A 15,881-nucleotide genomic window follows, 5' to 3' on the forward strand; every position below is an offset into this window, starting at 1 on the left:
TAACATAATAGCTATTGTTCATGTTTTAATTTTTAGCCTTGCAGCAAACATGTCTTCATAGCTCAGGCATTTACGTTAAAGGAAAAATAAATCGTAAGCTAAACGTTTTGGTCTCGATTCTCGGTGGTGGCACAGAAGTCATTTTTTTTTTTTTTTTTTTTTTTTTAACTTGGAAGCATTACTATATATTGGGTCCAATATAATATAATAATAAATATGAAATCTGCATTAATAAAAAATATCATATTTAAGCGTATTTTACGACCGGGCAATGCCAGGCGGCCTAGTGTGTATATATATATATATATATATATATATATATATGAGAGAGAGATGATTACGAACAAATAAGTTAATTAGTCTCGTTAATTTGTTAACACGTGGTGCGACTGGTGCGACGGGTGTCGCGTACAATAAATTTTGAAATTACATGGGGGAACGGGAAGCGAGAGAGGGATAGGAGGAACGAATCACGACGGAGTTAAAACTAGCACTTCCTTTACAGCAACTGACACACATGTAAGACGGGTCGTATTTACTCTATTTGTAAGATCAGGAATTCACAATTGTCTATTCGCAGTAACGAGGGCCGCGGCAGTCTGTGTTCGTTTTCTCTATTACAACTGCTCTTACGTCGCGTTACACACATTTTTGCGCTCGCTATTCGCCCCTTTTCAGGATAGGATTCGTAACATCGCTCGTCCTTCCCTGGTGGTCGTGTTTTTGTACCCCCCCCTTCTTGGGTGATTCAGGATTGTACATTTTGGACACGTTAAAACAACGGTCATTTTATGTGTGCGTGTGTGTGTACTCAAACTACAGCATTAAAATAATAATAAAATAAAAATACGAGGGGGAAAATACTTTCCTCTTCAACCGAGCTTCTAAAGTGCACGTCACGATCATCATCAACAACAACAAAGAGTTGTTAAAAAAAAAAAAAATACACTAAACAAATTGGATTAATTTTGTCATTCCTTGTGCTTGCATTACCTACGAATATACCAAATTATCAAAAGTAAGTTTGTCTTTTTTCCTCATTTTCTTAAAAAATATACATAAAAATAAAAACCGAAAAACAACTTTTCTCCTCTTTTTGTGTATAAAAATAATTTTGTTTTAGTTTTTTTTTAAACTACGGACACCCAGTAGTGTAATGTATATATATATATATATATTTTTTTTTTTTTCAGATTATAAGTTTATTTAATGTTTTTTTGTGTTTATACTTGCGGACACTCAGTCCCAATGGTGTGTAGGCTATTTATAATTCTTGTATTTAGCCGGCGTTGCCAAGGGGGGAAGACTTGAAAATTGGTTCGAAATATAGGCGTGTGTTTATATACATATATGATTCGTTTTAGTGTTCCCTTTTTTGTATTTTCAATAAGAATTTGATAATTAATAAGTGTATTTATCGAAGTTAGGCGAGAGAAACACCTCTTAGGCCCACGAGATCTTGTGTGATCGTTTTATTAAAAGATTGTCATGTTTTTCTTTACTAGGTTTATATCGTTTATCTATGGACACCCAGTGGTGTAATAATTTTATTTCGATTATTTCATAAAATTGAATAAGCCTGTATCCCTTAATGGCCAAAAGTTTCTTTATTTCTAAATAAAAAGTGTGTGTGTGTGTGTGTGTGTGTGTGTGTGTACATGCACTTCCTGTTAATACCCTGACAATAGCTTCAACTTTCATTTTATTATTCATACTAGCCCAGAGCAAAATTGAACACATTTTAATTTCTAGGGTTTGGTTTGTTGGGGGCTTTTGTCATTATGGTTCAGTTCTATCTCTTTTGGGAAGGGAGGCTGTTTATTACCGGTAACCTAATGTATTTCTGCTTGTGAATGCCGACGGGTCCTTTCTCTTAATTTTTTTTTTTTTTTACTTTTTTGTACCATTTCACGGTACGTCCCTCCCCATCGAGGGAACTAGATCCCTCCATTCTAAACTGTCTAACCTTGCAAGTGCGAGCAATTAGAGACAACCACACATACGCACACGCATTAATATCCTGACCACATGTGGTGTATGCACTGTACAAGATTTTTGTGTTTTGGGGCACTTCTGCAGTTTAACATCCATAAGTAAATTTAGAAAAACATTCTTAACATGGCGAAGTGGTGGTGGTGGGGGCTTTGTTGACTTTTACGTTTCGTAAACACTGAGCAAGTAACACTACTAACAAGTGTTCTAAAAGGAAAACAATTCGATTGTGGACGTTAAACTGTACTAATGCCGTTTTTTTGTTTTTGTTTAATCATAAAATAGTCATTATCTGTTTAAACTAATGGTTTATATTACAATCCAGTCAATCCACAGAGGCACGAAAAAGTTGTCAAAAGAAATGTATAACAATTGTTATCAAAGGCAAGATAAGTTAGTTTTCTACAAAATGAATAACGTTGTAGTATTTTTTTTATTTATTTAATGTAAAATGTTTATTCGGCTCGAAAAGCAAGTAATATTGAGCGCTAACAAGAAAAAAATGGCCGCGATGTCTTTGAAGTCTCGACAAAGACTTCAAAATAAGAAATGAAAAAAAATAATGGTAAAAACACACCCAAGAAATGTTACTGTGATTGAGTGGGTTGTTACTACCACCATTTTGTTTTATTTCTTATTTTGAAGTGATTATCGAGACTTCAAAGATCTAGAGAGACTTCGCGACCATTTTTTCCTGTTCTCCGGTAGGGTTCAATATTACTTGTTTTTCAACCTGAATAAACAATATACATGAAATAAAAACACTAAAACCTTATCCAATTAGGTAGAAAAGTAACTTATTTTCATTTTATTTACATTTATTTGTTTTTATTTATTTTATTTTATTTATTTTTTTTTTTTGACAACTTTTTCGTACCTCTGTGGATTGTAATATAAACCCCATTAGTCTGAAATTCTTAGACGATTATCTTGTAAGTAAAAAAAAAAAAAAAAAAAAAAAAAAAAAAGGTACTTATGTGCGCTTATTTTACCGTGCTGAAATAACGTTATTTAGAAAACCCTTCTTAACGTGGAGAAAGGAATTTTGCAACTATTAACATTAAAATGAACAATGAAAAGTAACTTATTTTCCTTTGATAATATTTATTTTTATTTTATTTTTTTTGACAACTTTTTCGTACCTCTGTGGATTGTAAAACAAACTCGACTTAACAAGTCGAACAATCGACGAACAGAGCAAACTTTTTTTTTAAAGCTATTTGTTATTCTTCAGTTAAAATCAAGTTCGTCCTTTTTTTTTTTTCGTTAGCATTCTTTGTCAGTTGATGATCGCTGTACTTCACGATGAATGCCCTGGAAAAGTCACTTTTTATTAATGTTTATCGGTTTAAAGTATGCTGAGAAAAAACAAGCAGCGAAATTCGTTTGCATATTTCAAACGGTGCTAATGCACTTACTGATCCGCGCTATTTTTTTAAAATTGTATTTCCAAGTTTAAAGTTTTAGGATATGCTTTTTTTTTTATTCTGTACTTTTGTACCTATTCTCAGAATAGGTACAACCCCCCTCCCCATGTTAAGAATGGCTTTTTAAATAATAACGTTATTATTTCAGCACGGATCAATAAGTGCATGCATGACTGCATGCATGAGTACCTTTTAAAACTAGTGAACATTAACCAAAAGTGACTTTTCCAGAGCATTCATCGTGAAGTACAACGATCAGCTGACGAATAATGTAAAAAAAAAAACAAAAAAAAACTTGATTTTAACTTTTTTTTTTTTTTTTGACGTTTCTTGAAAAGTGCAGAGAGTGATCATCCGCTATTTTTTAAATCGTATTTCCAAGTTTAATTAAAGTTTTATGGGTTTTTTTTTTATTCAATTGTAAGGTTGAAGTATAGAATAGGTACAAAACACCCTCCCCTCCCCTCCCCATGTTAAGAATGGCTTTTTAAATAATAACGTTATTTACGTCCGAATCACTCTCTGCACTAGTACCCTTGAATTTTTTTAGATGAGGATTGGTTATTCGTATTTTAATCCATCGGACTGGACTACCGTTCTCGTCTTGAGTGTGATTTTCACAACGTTTCGGTCGATGTAACCTCCGATCTGCAAGTGTACCTTGTCGAACTCGGGAATTTGGAGTTTAAAAAAATACACCTAAAGAAAGTGTGAGGTTACATCGACCCAAACGTTGTGAAAATCACACTCCAGATGAGGATAGTCCGATGAATCCAAATAATACGATTTTTCTTTATTGCCAAGAAAGAGAACAATGTTATTCTTTCAATGTTGTTTTTTTTTGGGGGGGGGGGCACACGAACTTGGGATTAGGGTTCAATGCTATTTTTTTGTGTGAGAGAGACCGATACATTGGAATTAAACATATTTCCGAAATCGACAGAAGAGTTAGGGAACGATTTTTACCGAAACAGAATGTGACTGCTTGTTTTCTTTATCCAAAACATAGAAATCTCCGAAAGCAAACTGACGGCGGAGGTTGGATTTTCCAAATATTTGTCCCCACAACTTGTCTGCGTGTCTCGGCAAAATCCGTAAGTTGTCGGCGAAACTCGGGAATCTCCGTTATGACTATTTTGAATTTGTACCCAGAATCTTGAAAAGCTCCAAACTTATCAAGTTGTTTAAGCCCTAAAATCCAGTACTCAAAATTAAAACGCCGGAAGTGGACTCTGTTTACCTAAATACGGAACGGAAGTCGCTAAACATACAACGAAATGAGAAACCATATGGAAATAATTTATTTCCAAAAATTATTTTAGTTTTAAACACTACTTTTGCGCCTGTGCGGTACTACTGCGGTGATTCTTTTTTGGGACGCCAGCTCGCCAAAAAGTACGCCACGGGCCAGATGTCATTCCGCCATAAAAACAACTTTATACAGAAAAAAAAAAACCCTACTTATTTTTACACTTTTATCTCGCGAATAAATATGAAATTATATATTAAAACCCGCGTTTATTATTTTTAATATTCAACAACGGAGTTGAAGTCAATGTTTTCGATTTTAAAGCAAAACTAATTTTTTTGATAAATCTCTGTTTGGCGTATTCAAGAATTTTTTTTTTTTTTTTTTTTTTTTCAAGAATAAATCTGAATAAAGTTTATTTTTACAAGAATGTTTAGCCATTATTTACCTAGCGAATAAGCATAAAAATATATAGGAAAAACCGCGTTTATTTTTAAAAAATCCAAATCATACATCGGGTATGAAGTTGAAGTTGACTTCATTTTTTTTTTCTTAAACGAAAGTGACTGTTTGATAAAATTATGTTTGGCGTACTCCTGAATTATTTTTTTCTGAAGAATAAAATTGAATAAAGTTTATTCAATTTTATTCTTTAGAAAAAAAATTCATCAGTACGCCAAACAGATTTATCCGAAAAATTAGTTTTGTTTTAAAATCGAAAACATTGACTTCAACTTTGTTGTTGGATATTAAAAATAATAAACGCGGTTTTTAATATTATTTATGTTTATTCACGAGATAAAAAATGTAAAAATAAAGTGTTTTTTTTTTTATGTAGAAAGTTGTTTTTATGACGGAATGAAATTTGGCCCGTGGCGTACTTTTTGGCGTCCTGGTGTGCCAAAAAAGAATTACCCCTTCTTGTGCTATCATGAAGCAATAAAAACTGTAAATTTTTTTTTTTCTTTTTTTTTTTTTTTTTTTTTTTTTTTTTTTTACATTTCTATAAGTATATATATATATATATTTTTTTTTTCACAAGTTTTGTCACAGAATTTTATTTGAAATAATGTATGAAAGTTTTTGGTAAATCTTTAGTTTACCGACCCCTCGGCATTTACCTTTAATTTGTCGACTTATATAAGTTTTCAGGTACGCTGAGAACGAATATCGCATTTATGTTTAATTATTTTTTTACTTTTTCATCAAGTAGTTTTTATTTTACAGCGAAAAAACAATTTGTTATGATACTGAGCAAAAGGTTTTTAGGAAGAAAAGCTAGTTATTAAAGATGGGGAGGGAGTGTCGGCGCTTTACATGGAGTTATCTCCCGTGTCGTTTCTAAAATTCAAACAAAAATTTTAAACAAATCCAAGATGTCTGCCTTCAACGCGCTTTCATAAAAACGTGTTTTTCCGCTGTAAAAAAAACAAACAAACAAACAAACAAACAAAAGAAAACAAAAAACTACTCGATCAAATTAAGTGAAATTTTTTTTCCGGAGATCTTCATTCCATAACGGATACGTACAATATAACTTAAAAAAAAAAATTTTTTTTTTTAGCTATTTTCATTTTTTAATGTCTTCATTAAACTGTACAAGTACCCTTTTTTTTTTTTTTTTTTACAGAAAGATTTTTTTCACAGTAAGATTTTCTACAATAAAATTGTATAAACAATAAACATATATACAAATATAATTTTTGTTTGTCAATGTAGCAAACTAGAATTTAAAACAGGAAACATTTATAGTTTTAATAATAATTTTTTTTTGTACAAAGACTAAAAATGTAGCAAAATAGAATTTTAATTTGCACGTACTTTTAGAAAAGGAAGTTATCGACTCCTGTTCTTTGGCTGACAAATGACATCTGTCGACGGTTCTTGAAACAAAAAATGCACACATTCGCCTCGTGTCACTGTCATGCAGAAGTGCCAAAATGCCATTTTCCACCTATTTTTCGTAAAAATTACTTAACTGCAAATAATTTTCTACTCGATGAATTTTTATAATTTTGGAATGTTAATATTTTCAACATGACAATTAAGTATTTTTTTATTTTATTTTTTTTTTTTAAAAAAACGTATTTAGAAAAAATCAAGCTATCGACTCTATCTTAAGCATCATATATATATATAATATAAAGCTGAATGTGTGTGTACTCACGAATAGTCTCCTATATGGTTGACTATTTAAAAAAACTGATTACATATAATGATAGAAGATGTATCGAGACATAGGAATGGTATGTTTGATCTGGCAGAACAGTGGTTCATTAAAATTGTGGGGTCTGCGTTAGCACCTGCTCCACAAAGTATGGAAAAAAATTTAAAAATGAAAAAAAAACAAACAAAACGTTTACAAGTGTTTTTGATATAGATGTACATAAGGATACTTTGATAAGTATGCTTTAACTTAAATAGGGATGGTATAATAAAATTGTGGGGTCTGCGTTCGCGCCTCGCTTCCATAGAATGGAAATAGGCACAAACTTAAATACTTTTCATATCTATCTGCGTAAGTATACTTTGATAATTGTTTCAGTTTGAAGAAATATAGTATAATAAAATTATGGGGTGTTCGTTCGCGCCTGACATCCATAGAAGGGAAATATGTCACAAAGTTTAACAAGGTTTTTAATATAGATCCACAGCATATTGTGTTTCAGTGTGAAGTGGTATGGTATAATAAATTATGGGGCTTATCTATTTTATTTTTACTTTCATCATATTTTGCTTTGGTTTTGATACCCCCCAAATTCGAAGCTATCTCTTTACAACCGTTCCTTTTCATAACCTATCATACTTTCATAAATCAGAGTCCATTTTCTGTAGTCCATTTTTTGTAGGCTGTTTTTGAACCCAGTCAACGACGGGTACTTTTGCTAGTGTATATATATATATATATATAGGGTGTCCACAAAGTCTGGCTACATTATGTAGCTAGACTTTGTGGAAGCATCCTGTAGATTATGTAGCCAGACTTTGTGGGCACCCTGTGTGTGTGTGTGTATATATATATATATATATATATATATATATATATAATTATTTTTTTACTATAATAATTAAATACCTACAGACACTAGTGTTTCATCCTTTCGGGAATCTTCAGTGCAGGGTGTCACGATGAATACCAGTCGAACGATTCGAACCCCGCATCACGAGACATCTCTGGCTCGGTTAGCGAAGACCTAATCCATTTGGCTAAAAGTAACCGCGTGAAATCACGTCGAATTTAAACATTTTAATTTTAAATGTTCATTTACGTCAGTCAGAGAGTGATCTAATCGTTATACGATGATCTATGCATATATATATATATATACACACATCTCGTAAAACTTGAATTTTACTTGAAAATACTATCTAAAAAAATAGCATTGTTCACCTGACCCCCCCTACAAATTTTTTTCCTTTTTTTTTTCTTTTTTTTTTCTTTTTTTCTTTTCTTTTTTTTTTCTTTTTTTTCTCCTTTTTTTTTCTTTTTTTTTTTTTTTTAACTATTTCTGCGGATTATTATAAAAAAAAATCGCAAGAACATCAACAGTTAAAGATTTGAAAGGGGGTTCGATTTCACATATGACGTTCTAGTAAATCGATCCCCTATTTCTTGAACGAATTTACGATAGCCTCGTTTTGACGTTGAGTCCTTCAGCCACCCCCTTATTATGTGATTTTTTTTTTTTCTTTGGGAAAAGTTCGGTCTGCCCCCCACTCTTCTCAGGTCTTTTTTTTTTTTTCTTTTTACTACTTTTAGCCTCCACCACCATTATTATTATGGTATTATTATTTACTAGTGGTTCAGCCCGGCTTAGCTCGGGCCCGATGTACTGTTCATAACTTTATGTGTATTTGACTCATGTCCAGGTAACCTACATCTAAAACTTCAAATGTTTAGACCCAAAATTGGCAGAGGAGTCTGCAAAGGTCAACTCTTTCAACGTTAACCTCTTGGCAGCCAAATTTTCGCCCAAAAAACTGAATAAAAAGCTTGCTCTGAATACCCTTTATGTAAAATTTCAAATCTTTAGAGCCAAAATTTGCTGAATAGTTTGCTAGAGACCGCAAAGATAAAATCTTTTGAACTTTGACCCCTTCACAATCAAATTTTCGGAAAAAAAAAAAAACGATTAAAAAGCTTTCCCCATGTTTGAATACACTTTATGTAAAATTTCAAATGTTAAGACCAAAAATTGGCTGAGAGGTCAAATTTTTTAAAACTTTGACCCCGATTTTAACCCGTTAACATTTAGTTTTGGGCTCAAATAAAGTTTGATCCATGTCCAACGAACCTACATCTAAAATTTCAAATGTTTAGACCCAAAATTGGCGGTGGAATTTGGTAGAGTTTTCAAAGGTCAAATCGTTGAAGTTTGACCCCGTAACAGCCAATTTTCTGGCCGAAAACTGATTAAAAATTGTTTTCTCAAATCTCAATACCCCTTATGTCAAACCACTGAAAATTGACAGAGTAATTTAGTAGGGAAATGTACACACACAGACAGACATACAGACAATTTCACTTTTATAGATATATAGATAGATTAAACCTTTTTCAAGGATTCAGTTGTACAATATTGGCAAGCCAAAGAATTGATTGCCCAAAACAAATTTTGTTTATGTAGACATTTTATGTCCATGCAGGCTTATTCAAAAGCCAAATTAGATAGTTTGCTGGGGAAGTATGTGTAAAAAAAAAACAACAATAAACACGACTTTCAATAAGGAGTGAGACTTTCTTTTTACATGGGGGTCACCACTTATGGCCCGAAGGCCACTCAGGGATAACGGTTATTGCGTGTACAGTAATCAATAAGATAGTATTGTAGTAATCATTAGTATTGGAGGTTTGATAGAGTATCTTACTTAAGGGGGCGGTTTGTCAGGAGTTTGTTTATGTTGGACTTGAAGACATCCAAGTTGTAGTCAGGTGGGAAACAGGCAAACGGCAGAAAGTTTCACTGGCGTGCAGTTCTAAGAAAGAAGCTTTGCTCATGGAATCTATGTTTGGGTTTAGGCACAGATAAAGGTGAAGGGGTCATTTCGGCATTGAAGCCGAAAAATGTTTTTTTTTTTGGGGGGGGGGCATGTTTTGGCTGATTTGGGCTCCGTTTGGCTGTTTTTGGCATTTTTCCCCAAATGGGAAACAAGATAGCCGCCAGCAAAAACAATAGTGATTACGTTGAATACTGAATGTCTTCAAATATGGATAACTGCGTGTTTGCGCAAACACATAAATGCGATATACGTTCTCAGCGTACCCGAAAACCTTTAAAAGTCGACAAATTAGAGGTGAATGCCGAGGGGTCAGTAAACTAAAAAAATACCATTTTTTTTTTTTTTTTTCTTAATATTTTCATTTTTTTAACGTCTTGATTAAACTAAATAAGGTAATCTCCAAAAATACCGTTAGGGCTTACAACATGGCCGCCAGAAGAGTCAACAAAAAACTGCGAATAAAATATATAAAACTCGTAATTTCTGTTTTTAAAGTGGGTTGTCAATTTTCTTTATGAAATATACTTCCAAAATAAACTATTACAGTCGTTTAAAACATAGTAGAAGTATTATTTTTTATTTTTTAAAAAAATGTTTACAAAATGTCTACGCACGTTCGTAGACATTTTGTAAACATTTTTTTTAAAAAATAAAAAATAATACTTCTACTATGTTTTAAACGACTGTAATAGTTTATTTTGGAAGTATATTTCATAAAGAAAATTGACAACCCACTTTAAAAACAGAAATTACGAGTTTTATATATTTTATTCGCAGTTTTTTGTTGACTCTTCTGGCGGCCATGTTGTAAGCCCTAACGGTATTTTTGGAGATTACCCTAAATAAGTACCGTATATTATTTCTGTGACGAAAAGCGAGGCTTCCTCTCAGTGACCTCGCGTAAAGTCACGTACACTGAGAGTAAGAAGTGGTGGTAAACTCGGTTAAAGTTAAGTTCCGCCTGTGATTGTTTTCAAAGGTTTCTGCGAAGCGGTCGGCTGCACGGTGAACACTCTAAAATGTTCCTTTTTTTTCTTTCAATGAAAAAATGAAACCAGTTTCTCATTTTTTTTTTCTCTTCAAATTATATTTTTCAAAATAAGCAGCAAACGAACAAAAATACATTTTAAAACGTAGTTTATCTAAAAAAAAATCTTCAGACTTGAAATTTGTTATATAGAGTATTCAGACACGTGGAAAACTTTCTAATCGGACGGTTTTCATCCAGAAAAGTGCTGCTAAGGGATAAAAATTGGTACGTGGGGTAATTTTTATGTTTGTCAACTGTTTTATGAATGCGTGTGCGTAAGTGGTTCCCTAGGTACCTCCAAAACAATGTGAAAAAAAGAAAGCATGTTTCCGTGACGTCAGACTTGTGTTAACTATACGAACTATGGAAAAGCAGAAGCGACTTAATGATTTTTAAACCCGTTGTTTATCTTCTTCAAACTGCAATTAATAATTAATCTTTGTTATAATTTTGTTAGGTTTTAAGATTTACACAGTTTAATGATTAATAATATTATAAACATTTGTATATTAAATATGAAATACGGTTTTACTGAATGTTCATTTGGTTAACTAGGGCTTCGTTATTTTGTTCGGTAAAAAGAGACAAACAAAATATGAGGGAGGCCTACAAAATGCTTAATATTTGTGCAATAATATTTTCAAATCGGTTTTAATCTGGAGATAAAATAGCTGACGAACCATGTTTATATTAAAACTTAATATTTAAAAAAAAATTAAACACAATTGATTAAAAATCTGTTGTAATGGAAGATTTGAAACAATGGAATTTTAATCGTTTTAATCTTTTAAAAATGAATGGATGTTTACGAAATTTCTTTTTCTTGGCAATTCAACTGATTATAGTATATAGTAATTCGAAAAAACGCTATTTAAAAAACATAAATTTACATCGTTTTTTTTTTAATTGTAACTTCAAGTTAAATTTTTGTTCAATACGTTTATTTAAATTTAAAAAAATATTTTTTTTTACTTATTTGAACTCTTATGTTTCATAATAAATAGAAATTTCGATAGATTTAAATACATTTTGTTCAAATTTCGAAAAAATAAATATGGGGGGGCACGTACTAAAATATTTCTTCTCGTATATGTTACGGAAACTGTATTTTATATGTAATTTCATTCTAAAATGGATAAGTATCGAAAATTTCACGAAAATCTGACGATTAGTTGATTTTTGCTAGATTTATTAAACACAGGTATGTTTTCACGTTCGAAATGCTTACTACATGGAAACGTTATTTTAAAGCACCAATTATGTAAACACGATTTTCGTCTCGTAATTTCATTATTTTCGTGTACAATGAAAAAAAAAATTAAAATTATTGCTAGTTTATTTTGCCCTTCTTTTTAATGGTACAAAAGTTATATTGATAATATTAATTTATGATAAAGTTCCTTTTAGGGGTGCCTATGAGTCCCATGACAAATTCCTTATGTTAAGAATAAGTAGATTTGAAAACACTTTTTAAAGACCGTGTCAAGCTGGCTTAATGGTTAGCGTACTTGACTCACTGTCTTTAGGTTTTGGTTTCGATCTCAGCTCGAGTAGTTTTTTTTTCTTTTCTTATTTACAAGTGAACTGTTTAGAAAAACAATACTCGCATGATGTCTCGGTTTCTGTACGAATTAAAATATACTTATGCGTATTTTACGGCTGTGCAAGCAACGGCAACGCCGGGCGGACTGCTAGTATTATAATAAAAAATATTTTTTGTGGAACTCGTAACTCTTTTGTCTCCCAATTTTTCGTCTGCTAAAATTTTTATCACGTGATTACGGTGTAGCGTCAATGAAATACATTCATTCAAAGTATCGCTTGTTCTGGATTTAGCTGAATACGATATTAAAAATTATTTTATTGGTACTTATGCACTTAGGTTACCAGGCTGGCGGGTGTATTGTAAGTAGTCTGTACTTTCACCTAACAATTTAATAAACAAAGATATCGTAAAACTTGAAGGACCGTTTGAATACATTGATTAAAATTTAAAGTGTTGTGTAATTATTTAAAAAAAAAAAGTATTTTAATCAGATTATTATCGATTAGACACTAAGCGGAAAAGGGATTGGAAAAGGGGGGGTAAGCAAAGAATTAGTAATTCAGAATTCGGTACGTATGCATTTATGTTACCGGTCTGGCGGGTGTATTGTAACTATTGGGGTTTGTATTACTGTACACATAGATTCGAAAAAGTTGTCAAAAAACAAATACATACAAATAAATATTATCAAAGGCAAGATAAGTTACTTTTCTACCAAACTGGATACATTTTTTTTGTTTTTATTCAATGTAACATGTTTATTCAGCTCGAAAAACATGCAGTGTTTACCGATGTATTGGAAAATTCAAAATGGCGCCCGACACTCTCTTTAACATGGTAAGTTTGGGAAAAGGTGTTATAAATAATAAACTAGACAAAATACTATTAAAAAAACACCGAATATATGTCAACTAATGTCACGATAACATATATTGAGCGAATTTCTAACAGTATTTTGTCTAGTTTATTATTTATAACATCTTTTCCTGAACTTACGTGTTAAAGAGAGCGTCGGGCGCCATTTTGAATTTTCCAATACATTACATCGGTAAACACTGTATGTTTTTCAAGCTGAATAAACATGTTAAATTGAATAAAAACACGAAAAATATATCCAGTTAGGTAGAAAAGTAACTTATCTTGCCTTTGATAACATTTATTTGTTATATATTTGTTTTTTGACAACTTTTTCGTAATACAAACCCAACTATTGTTTTCACCTAAATTAATTTAATTTAATAAAAAAGATATCGTAAAACTTGAATTTAACTTGAAAAAACGGGTTTCAAAAAAATAGCACGGTAACATGCAAAACTTTATTTTACATATTTCTTTTCCAAAGGATTGTTTGAAGTTTGAATGCATTGATTTAAATTTAAAATGTGTAATTATTTCTAAAAACAAAAACAAAACAAAGTACTAAAAAATGGTTACATTAGTAGGTAGAAAAGTAACTTTTATTAGTCATGGTAACATTTATTGTATTTTTTGTTTGTTTGTTTGCTGGCTTCTTTGCAATATATCAATTCGGTACTCATGCAGGCAGAGAGTGATCTGTGCTGAAATAATAACGTTATTATTTAAAAAGCCATTCTTAACATGGGAGGGGAGGGTGTTTACTGTTTTGTACCTATTCTGTACTTTAACCTTACAATTGAATAAAATAAATAAAAAAAACTTTAATTAAACGTGGAAATACGATTAAAAAAAAAAAAGCGCGGATCACTCTGCATTAGCACCATCAATTCAAATAAGATAAATCTAATCCTAATCTGATTAAAATACCACTTTTTTAAAAGTACAGGCAAATTCATTCATAATTGTGAAATTATTCAAAATTGAAGAAATAAAACACAAGTGAAAAGTGCTGAATTTTTTTATTTTTTATTTACACAACAACACTAAATTAAACCAATGTATTCAAACGCCGCAAACGGCCCTGTTCTTCAAGTTTTACGATATCTTTTTGTTTATTAAATTGTTAGGTGAAAGTACAGAATAGTTACAATACACCCGCCAGCCCGGTAACCTAAGTGCATAAGTACCAATAAAGTGATTTTTAATATCGTATTCAGCTAAATCCAGAACAAGCGATACTTTGAATGAATGGTTTATTTTATTGACGCTACACCGTAATCACGTGATTCAAATTTTAGCAGACGAAACATTGGGAGACAAAAGAGTCAAGAGTCCCGAACATTGTTTTTATTTCTAATAACACTTCAAATTTTACGCCTAATAATATTCACCGTATGACCTTGTTACGTCGAAACAATAATAGAAGTTTCGTGGTCGTCGCGGAGGCTACGACGACGCACATGGCGAGATATTTGTTCTTTTCCGTTATCTTTTTTTTTTCTTTTTTTTTTTTTTCTTTTTTTTTTTTCTTTTTTTCTTTTTTCTTTTTTATCTATTCAACCTTCGCCTTTGAGTTTTCACCTGAAAGGGAAAAAATTAATATCTTCTTGCTATTTTCTTTTTCTTTTGTAAACATCCGTTTTTATCTCCTCTCTTCATCTCTGCAAAATCTATTTTTTTTAATTATTTTCTTTTTCTTTTTTGTATGCTTGAATAACCGTGTTATTTTATCTGGAGATTGTGTGTGTGTGTGTGTGTGTGTGTGTGTGTGTGTGTGTGTGTGTGTGTGTGTGTGTGTGTGACTATATTTGCGAGTTACTGTTTGTGTTACTTGTATCTTGGTTACTTCAGTAACACAAAAACAAAATCCTCAAAACACAAGGGACCGCCTTCCTAGGGCAAACACTTGATTTATTTGGGGTTTGTATTACTATACACATAGATTCGAAAAAGTTGTCAAAAACAAATATACAACAAATAAATGTTATCAAAGGCAAGATAAGTTACTTTTCTACTTAACTGTATAATTTTTAGTGTTTTTATTTAATGTAGTAACAGGTTTATTCAGCTCGAAAAACCTACAGTGTTTACCGATGTATGTGAAAACTTAAAATGGCTCCGGACTCTCTGTTGAACACGATAAGTTTGGGAAAATGAGTTAAAAATATACAAAATACTGTTAAAAACCCACCGAATATGTCAGCCTATTTCACGATAACAGTATTTTGTATATATTTTTTTATTTTTAACTCCTTTTCCCAAACTTACTGTGTTCAGCAGAGAGTCCGGCAGTCCGGCACCATTTTAAATTTTCCAATACATCGGTAAACACTGTATGCTTTTCGAGCTGAATGAACATGTTACATTAAATAAAAACACTAAAAATTATCCAGTTAGATAGAAAAGCAACTTATCTTGCCTTTGATAACATTTGTTTTTTGACAACTTTTAAAATCTATATGTATAGTAATACAAACCCGATATTTGCGTGTTATATATATAAAGGTGTTGATGGCAACAAAAAGTGTATTTCATTTTACGTTACAGTTGTTTCCATGCCCGGTCGACAATTTCAAACATATCGTTTGAAAATTTTCCAAAAACCAGCATTTCTTCAGACTTTATGAATAAAAACACTCTTGACAAAAGAACATTCCTTAATGGAAAAAGCATGTGAGAAACATTTACCTTTGAGGTAACCTCCACAGAAAGCCTGTTTAATTTTCGTATCGTTATTTAAGAACAAAGTTAGAAGTTTCCACAAAAAATCGTTAACCA

The 15,881-nt window shown here is 31.6% G+C and overlaps 1 protein-coding gene across 3 annotated transcripts in view; it reads left to right on the forward strand.

Moving 5' to 3' along the window:
* Positions 1-501: 501 nt before the first annotated feature.
* The window catches only part of LOC145263079 (glycoprotein-N-acetylgalactosamine 3-beta-galactosyltransferase 1-like), a 556,008-nt gene continuing 540,628 nt past the window's right edge, over positions 502-15,881 (forward strand). Inside the window, exon 1 of one of the 3 annotated variants that reach the window (XM_080119951.1) lies at positions 502-1,018. The gene's annotated coding sequence lies outside the window, so the exon portion shown is untranslated. The remainder of the gene's footprint in view (positions 1,019-15,881) is intronic. The other 2 variants (XM_080119950.1, XM_080119948.1) reach the window with 2 other exon arrangements.

This window comes from Euprymna scolopes, chromosome 38 (genome assembly GCF_053919585.1).
Source record: "Euprymna scolopes isolate OS-2025 chromosome 38, ASM5391958v1, whole genome shotgun sequence".
Classification (NCBI taxonomy): Eukaryota; Metazoa; Mollusca; class Cephalopoda; order Sepiida; family Sepiolidae; genus Euprymna; species Euprymna scolopes.